We start from the raw sequence: 7,927 nt of genomic DNA, 5'->3' as shown, positions 1-7,927 counted from the left end.
TAATGAGTCATATATCTTCAATTTACATGTGATTAATAAACTTTATTTGAATTAAGAGAAGAAAGCATTTAACCATAAGAAACAGAGAAATAACTTCAACGATTTTAAAACATACTTAGTTTATGCTGTGAAGAAACACCACCAACAAGACTCCTAAAAGCATCTTTGGTAAGAGTGTCTAGTTGGGAACCATTGTATACTTGCAGGAAAGACCTGGGGTATTGGGTTGCTTGGTGTGCCTCCCACAGTATATTCATGTCCACTCAGGACCTGTGAAAGTGCCCTTATTTAGAAATAGGCTCTTTGCAGATGGAGTTAGTTAAGATTAACTAGTTAAGTGACTGGTGTCCTTATAAGAAGAAAACAATTTGGACACAAAGACACAGACACAGAGGGAAATAGGCAAAGTGACAGCAGAGGCAGAGGTTGAAAGGACACAGTGAGGGGTGCCAAGAATTGCCAGCAATGTCCAGAAACTAGGAAGAGGCATTGGACAGATTTTCCTTAGAGCCTTCAGAAGGATCATCGCCCTAAGAAATGAATATACTTGGTAAACATCCAAAACAGTAATAACGTTTTGATATAAATAATGAAACTAAAACCTAACTAATGCATTTTCCATCTTGCTCCCATCACTGATCCTTTTTTCTTTTTAAGCTGGTGAGTATTTATTTGTTGTTTATACCTTCAGAATAAAAGATTTGATTTTGATGGCATGTTGGATGACATCCTTACTCATTATTTTGGCACAGACTCATGTATTCACTATATCAAAATTAATTTACTGAGTATCTAATGGGTACTATATTACAAATCTCACTTTTGATTTCTCTGATAGTCTGAATCTTCTCATTTGTGATAAAGCTTCAAAAATCACCTGGCTAAATTGATAATGTATTAACTGTCCAAAACATTTTTTGAGTTAATTTTTTAAAAAAGTTAGCACTCCATTTTAGAAGAGAATAACAAGGCTTTTTCAGGAAGTTGTTACTTAATGCACAGGAAAGATTTGAAGTATTCTTCTGGATCACTTGGTTATTTAGTTTCCAGTTGCATCGAGGTACCACATGATGTACTTAGGCACGATCTTGGATGATTCATATTGCCATTGTAAAATTTCTGCTCCTTAGGTCTCATTGACCTGTGATTATTGCTACAACTTAAAGCCTAGATTTGGGTATATTATACATTGATAAATAAACAACTGAGAACTTCTAGGAGTACCTAATGTTATAACTGGGGTAGAAGTGCATGTTTTGTCTTATGATAGTCAAGGTGTTAGCCACTTTGTTTTCATACGCATTGGGACCCCTGCCTTCAACAATAATTGTTCCTAGATGTACCCATAAATGCTAAAATTAAAATGCTCTGCTACTTCCAACCATGTATATTTGAAACCGTATGCCATTTGACTGCAGACTGGAAGAGGGGAAAAAATTAAGGTTTATTTTTTATCTATTAAGTTCTAGGGCTATATCAGGAGATTTTGTGTTCCTTAATTTTTTCATCGTATTTGTGAATTAGGTATTATTAGATCCATTTTGCTGATGAGTTTAGGGCTGAATTTGTATTATAATATTTAAAATTATGTAGTACTTCAGATTTACATAAAATGGAAGGCCTATTTCATGAGATCCTAAATTATCTCCCCCACCTTGTGAGGCATTATTATTCTATCTTTTTCAGTTTACCATTTACATTATTTTTACTATTATTGCTAACAGCAATATAATGGACACTTCTTGAATACCTACTAAGTGTAATTCATGGAAAAACAAGGTTTTCTAACTACTGGGCCTTCATTCAAATCACAGTGTGAATGCCAAGCAAAATAACAAACCAAACAATAAAGGCTTATCAATCCTTGTATTAGTTTCCCTTAGCTGCTGCAATTAAAATACCATAAACTTGGTTGTTTAAAGAACACAGATAATTTTCTTACAGTTCTGAAGATCAGGAGTCTGAAATTAGTTTCACTGATCCAAGACAAGTTTTGGCAAAGCTGCACTTCCACTGGAGGCTCTAGAGTAGAATCCATTTCCTTGCATTTTCTAGCATCTAGAGTTGCATTTCTTGGTTTGTGGGATACTTCCTTAACTTTGGAAGCCAGCCTTATAGCATCTTGCTTTAGTCTCCCCACTGGCTGCTTCTTTTGTGTCAAATTTCCTCTACATTCTTTTTATAGACACTTGCGATTTCACTTAGGGCCCATCCAGATAATCCAGGATAATCTCCCTATCTTCAGATCCTAATTTTAATCATGATTGTGAAGTCTCTTTTGCCATTTAAGGCAACATTCACAGTTTGGGTGATTAGGATGGGGCTCTCTTTAGGGGCCATTATTCAATTTATCACAGTGCTGAAAGCCACCTTCCAAACTTACCTCTTTAATGCTTTTTACCTCTATGTGCTAGTTTCCAGTACCATCTAGATGATCAAATTAGTCACCTTGATTTCATGTATTACCAAAACACTGGTACCAAATATTAGCAAATCAATATGTCATCTTTCCCAAGAAACAGATGCATTTTCTTACTTGACTAGAGAACTAGATTCCTTACACCACTGATATGATGCTAAAAGCAAAAATATCAGGAATCATGTATAGATGATTATTTTCTTGCTGTTATTTTCAAGCTGTGTTGTTCTTGGGCTTCATGATTCTTTTAAAATAAACATATTTTCTTTTAGTGCAGAATGACTAATAAAGTTAATTCCTAATCTTCACTTAAATAGGCATAATCTTAGAATCATTGAATGTTACTGAAGTTTCAAAGAACTTGCTGTAAGGAATCAATTGTTAAGATCATTGATAACAGACAATAACAATATTTCAGGGTTTACAAACCCATCATACAAAGCATTAGGTCTGAGAAGATAAAACTATAAAATTTAAGTAGCCAAGAACCATGAAAATGAACAGACCATAAAAAAGAGTAAATGCAGAAAATTAAAACATAAAATACGCTTTGTAAATATTATAGAAATATCATAACAGTGCCATTGAAACACAGAGGGAAAATCAAACTAAATGGTTGATATAATCTCATGTTGAAGGACTGAAAATTTTGGCTTTTCCCCTTTGTTCTCACTAGTTCTCTTGTTTGTGTCTAAGTAGCATGCACACTAGTCCGTTGCTGGAATTGTCTGAGGATGACCATCATGGACGTCCAAGGGGCTGATGAGGAAGGGAAGCTCTTTAAAAATGTATAAGGTGCCATGAGTTGTAGCAGCTCTTTATTTAAGACAAACTGAAAATGTAAAGATATCCTCGACTGCTTACTCAGTTGAGAAACTAGCTTTTGGAATGGCAGTTTCAGAAAATCAGCTTGATGTTATTGGATGCCACCTACCCAGTGAACCTTCAATGTCAGCCCATCTTTCCACTGAAGGTTCAAACGCTACTGGCACATGTGTGTTTCAAGTGTTTTGACAACGTTTTCAGTGCTTGAAGTAACACAGGTGGCTCATGTGACAGAGGAATATTTGTTTTCTTGTGGACATTCTTAATAAGCTTAAATATCATGTTTATACTTGGTGATAGTTTCCTAAACTATCCTACATTTGGCCTGCATCTGTAAAAACAACATTATCCTTCTTACAAAATTATCATCTGAGAAATATTTTGGCTATCACGAATTCTATTCTAAAAGTAATAATTCTGGGGTGCCGGGGTGGCTCAGTCAGTCAAGCATCTGCTTTCGGCTCAGTCATGATCTCAGGGTCCTGGGATTGAGCCTCGCATTGGGCTCCCTGCTCAGCGGGGAGTCTGCTTCTCCCTCTCCCTCACCCTCTGTCCCTCCCCATAGTTCATGCATTCTCTCTCTTGTTCTCTCTTCTCTCAAATAAAAAATAATCTAAAAGTAATAATTCTGCAAGTACTAATTGCTATGAGAATTTAGCGAATGATCTGGAAATTATCATCCAATCACAAACTGCCACATTAAAAATGTACCATGGAAAAAGTATAGAAAACTACAGAACAAAGTACTACCATGGATTACTTTGGTGCAGGAGAATGGAGGTGTGGGTGGGGAAGTGGCATTTGTGTGTGTGTGTGTGTGTGTGTGTGTGTGTGTGTGTGTGTGTGTGTCTGTATATATATACATACATATATATAACGTATGTAATTTTTTAGCATTATTACAACTAGCATGTGGTTCTTTTGTCACTTAAAAGATAGATTTAAGAAATTGGAAAAGTTCTTTAAAAAAAAAGTTATTTTTTAAATCCTATTGTGAAAATGAGTAAAGGAAACCTCATTAAAAATGGGGTCTGGCTCTCTCGACAAGATGGCCACACCGGCAGCACTGGCGAGGGCTCCTGCCGCCACTGCAGCTCCAGTTCCCGCCCCAGCCTCGGTCCCAGCCACGGCCCCAACCCCAGCCTCAGCACCAGCGCGGGTCCCACCTCCAATGCTGGCTCCAGCCTCATCCTCAGACTCGGCAACTGCAGCGGCCACGACTGCGGCTCCGGGCCAGACTCCGGCCTCAACGCCAGCCCCAGCGCGGACTCCGGCGCGTCGCTGCCGGGTCTTGCTCTCCCAGGTCCCTTCCCCGGCGGCTGTGAGGTCCGGCTGCACCCGGCCATTTTGGCCTCCATCGTGGACAGCTACGAGTGATGCAACGGGGGCACTGCCCGAGTTATCGGGACCCTGCTGGGAACCGTTGACAAGCATTCAGTGGAGGTTACTAACTGCTTTTCAGGGCTGCACTACGAGTCAGAAGATGAGGTGGCTGTTGACACGGAATTTGCTAAGACCATGTATGAATTACACAAGAAAGTCTCTCCAAATGAGCTCATTCTGGGCTGGTATGCTACAGGCCATGACATTACAGAGCACTCTGTGCTGATCCATGAGTAACTACAGCCGGGAAGCCCCCACCCCATTCACCTCACGGTGGACACGAGCCTCCAGAACGGCCGCATGAGCATCAAGGCCTATGTCAGCACTTTAATGGGTGTCCCTGGGAGGACCATGGGGGTGAAGTGCACACCTCTGACAGTGAAATATGCATATTATGACACTGAACGCATTGCAGCTGGCTCATGACCTGTTTTAGCCGCAACCGGGTGATTGGGCTCTCCAGCGACTTGCAGCAAGTAGGAGGGGCATCAGCTCGCACCCAGGTTGCCCTAAGCACAGTGTTGCAGTATGCAGAGGTTGTGCTGTCTGGAAAGGTGTCAGCTGACAATACCGTGGGCCACTTCTTGATGAGTCTGGTTAACCAAGTACCCAAGATAGTTCCCGATGACTTTGAGACCATGCTCAACAGCAACATCAATGACCTGCTGATGGTGACCTACCTGGCCAATCTCACGCAGTCACAGATTGCCCTCAGTGAGAAACTTGTAAACCTGTGAATGGGTCCCATGCAGCACTCCTGACAGTCTGGGCCACCCTAGGACTCAGAATGGAGTGAAGTAGAATGGTTTTCTTGTGGTTTGAGTCACATGAGTCAGTCAACTGCTTGTGACTCTAAATAAATATAGCCTACCTTTTGTAAATGAAAAAAAAGAATGGGGTCTGGAACATGAAAAAATGTTCATCACCATTAGCCATCAGGGAAATTCAAATCAAAAACCACATTGAGATACCACCTTACACCAGTTAGAATGGCAAAAATTGACAGGGCAAGAAACAATAAATATTGGAGAGGTTGTGGAGAAAGGAGAACCCTCTTACCCTGTTGGTGGGAATGCAAATTGGTACAGCCACTTTGGAAAACAGTGTGGAGGTGCCTCAAAAAATTAAAAATAGAGCTACCCTATGACCCAGCAATTGCACTCCTGGGTATTTACCCTAAAGACACAGATGTAGTGAAAAGAAAGGCCGTATGCACCCCAATGTTCATAGCAGCAATGTCTGCAATAGCCAAACTGTGGAAAGAGCTGAGATGCCCTTCAACAGACGAATGGTTAAAGAAGATGTGGTCCATATATCAATGGAATATTACTCAGCCATCAGAAAGGATGAATACCCAACTTTTACATCCACATGGATGGGACTGCAGGAGATTATGCTAAGTGAAATAAGTCAAGCAGAGAAAGTCAATTATCATATGGTTTCACTTATTTGTGGGACATAAGGCATAGCATGGAGGACATTAGGAGAAGGAAGGGAAAAACAAAGGGGGGAAATCAGAGGGAGAGATGAACCATGAGAGACTATGGACTCTGAGAAACAAACTGAAGGTTTTAGGGGGGCGGGGGGTGGGGGGGATGGGTTAGCCCAGTGATGGGTATTAAGGAGGGCAGGTACAGCATGGAGCACCGGGTGTTATATGAAAACAATGGATCGTGGATCACCACATCAAAAACTAATGATGTATTGTGTGGTGACTAACATAGCATAATAAAATAAAATAAAAAAAAATGGGGTCTGGAAATCCTGAAGGGGGTACTCTCATGTACCTACCATTGCTTGTAACCTGAATAACCAGCAGAAAGAAGATAAGAATTGTTTTGACAAAGAAGGTCATTTTTCACACAGGAAATTTTTCTCCTGCCTTTAAGAAAAAGAAGATCCTGCCCCAACAACTATGCACTAACCACGGCTTGCAGCCGATGAGAAGTGGCCACCTCCTGGAACTCTCTTTCTTCTCTGATGGAATTTTCCTCAAAAATCCCTCCCCAATTTCCTCCTGAAACCTAATGAAAGCTGACCTTTCCTCTGTTTCTTCGGGCTTGCCTATAGTTTACCATAGTTTTTGCATGCCCTGAATTCTAATTCCTCTGCTATTCCCAAATAAATCCATTTTGCTGGTAAAATAACTGGCTGTTTTACTTTAGGGTCAATACCATGATTCTTTCTGTATGATCTCCTTTGATTTTTGATCCATGACTCTTAAAAGTTTTGAAACATTTAAAAAGGAAATTTAATAAACAGGTTTTCAGGGCATAAACCTTCCTTAAACTAACTGAGTTCCAATTGTTCAGTCACCTGGGAACAAAAGACTAATCACTTAGGACATAGGTAAAATTGTCTCTTCATTAATAGAGAGAGAAATGGCCTGAAATACAAAAATACCCACCATGAAGATCAAGAAATAATCTCTCAATGAAGAATTGTAGGGATAAAATAGAAATTTTATGAAGCAAAAACAGTTGACTTCATTATTTCTACTGCTGGTTACACAGTTTGAGAACAAAGTGTGTTCTCTTTGCCAATCAATATAAAAAAATAACAGCCTAAAAATGGTTATGCTACCAAAAGTAGAAACAACAAACAAAAATTTAGTGTTTCCCTCTGTACCTTGCTTAGTTTTCATATCAGATAGGTAGATACACTGTCACATTGGGTGGCCAAGACCAGTAGCCATCAAAGGGCACTGCTAAGACTTGAAAATTGGACCTGCCCAGTATTCTATATTGTTTTTATAATAATCAAATATATACATTTTATTTTAAGAATACAACTTAGTAGTACAGAATACATGAAGCAATTCAATTGGTTATTTTCTTTAGTAAATAAAAGATGCCTCAGATTAATCCTTAAAGAATATGACCAAAAAGAATTATGGCCCCTCCGTTCCTTAATTCTTATTATTGGTCTGTCTATGACAGAAAGATAGAGTTAAATAATCACATCTGTTCCAACCCTAAGATTGTTCGTTTAAAGGAATTTGCAAACAAATCCCTCATATCTGTCCTTTGGTATTTGGAAATGGATTCTTGTAGAAGCTAATGCTTAAGTTACTATACATAGATTATTATTGACATTAAATGGAGATTCTTATCTGCTTGTACTCAGTGCTAAAAAATGTCTAAGAAACATGTCCTTTCTATTTCTAAAGTGAAATTAGATAACCATATTGTATCACCATCGTCAAATACAAATTCCAAAGTGTATAAGAAACTTTTTTTTTTAACTATCACCTCTCCTTTTCTGGCAATTAACACCCGAATTAGGCCATGTAATCATAGT

The 7,927-nt window shown here is 39.1% G+C and overlaps 1 pseudogene; it reads left to right on the top strand.

Moving 5' to 3' along the window:
* Positions 1–4,280: 4,280 nt before the first annotated feature.
* On the top strand, positions 4,281–5,515 carry LOC114210490 (eukaryotic translation initiation factor 3 subunit F pseudogene; annotated as a pseudogene).
* Positions 5,516–7,927: the final 2,412 nt, after the last annotated feature.

The sequence above is a fragment of the Eumetopias jubatus genome, unplaced genomic scaffold (assembly GCF_037043125.1).
Source record: "Eumetopias jubatus isolate StellerSeaLion01/CBP00866 unplaced genomic scaffold, mEumJub1_p1.0 scaffold_12, whole genome shotgun sequence".
NCBI lineage: Eukaryota > Metazoa > Chordata > Mammalia > Carnivora > Otariidae > Eumetopias > Eumetopias jubatus.
The sequence above is the reverse complement of the archived record's forward strand: the minus strand, read 5'-3'. Positions and strand labels throughout refer to the sequence as shown.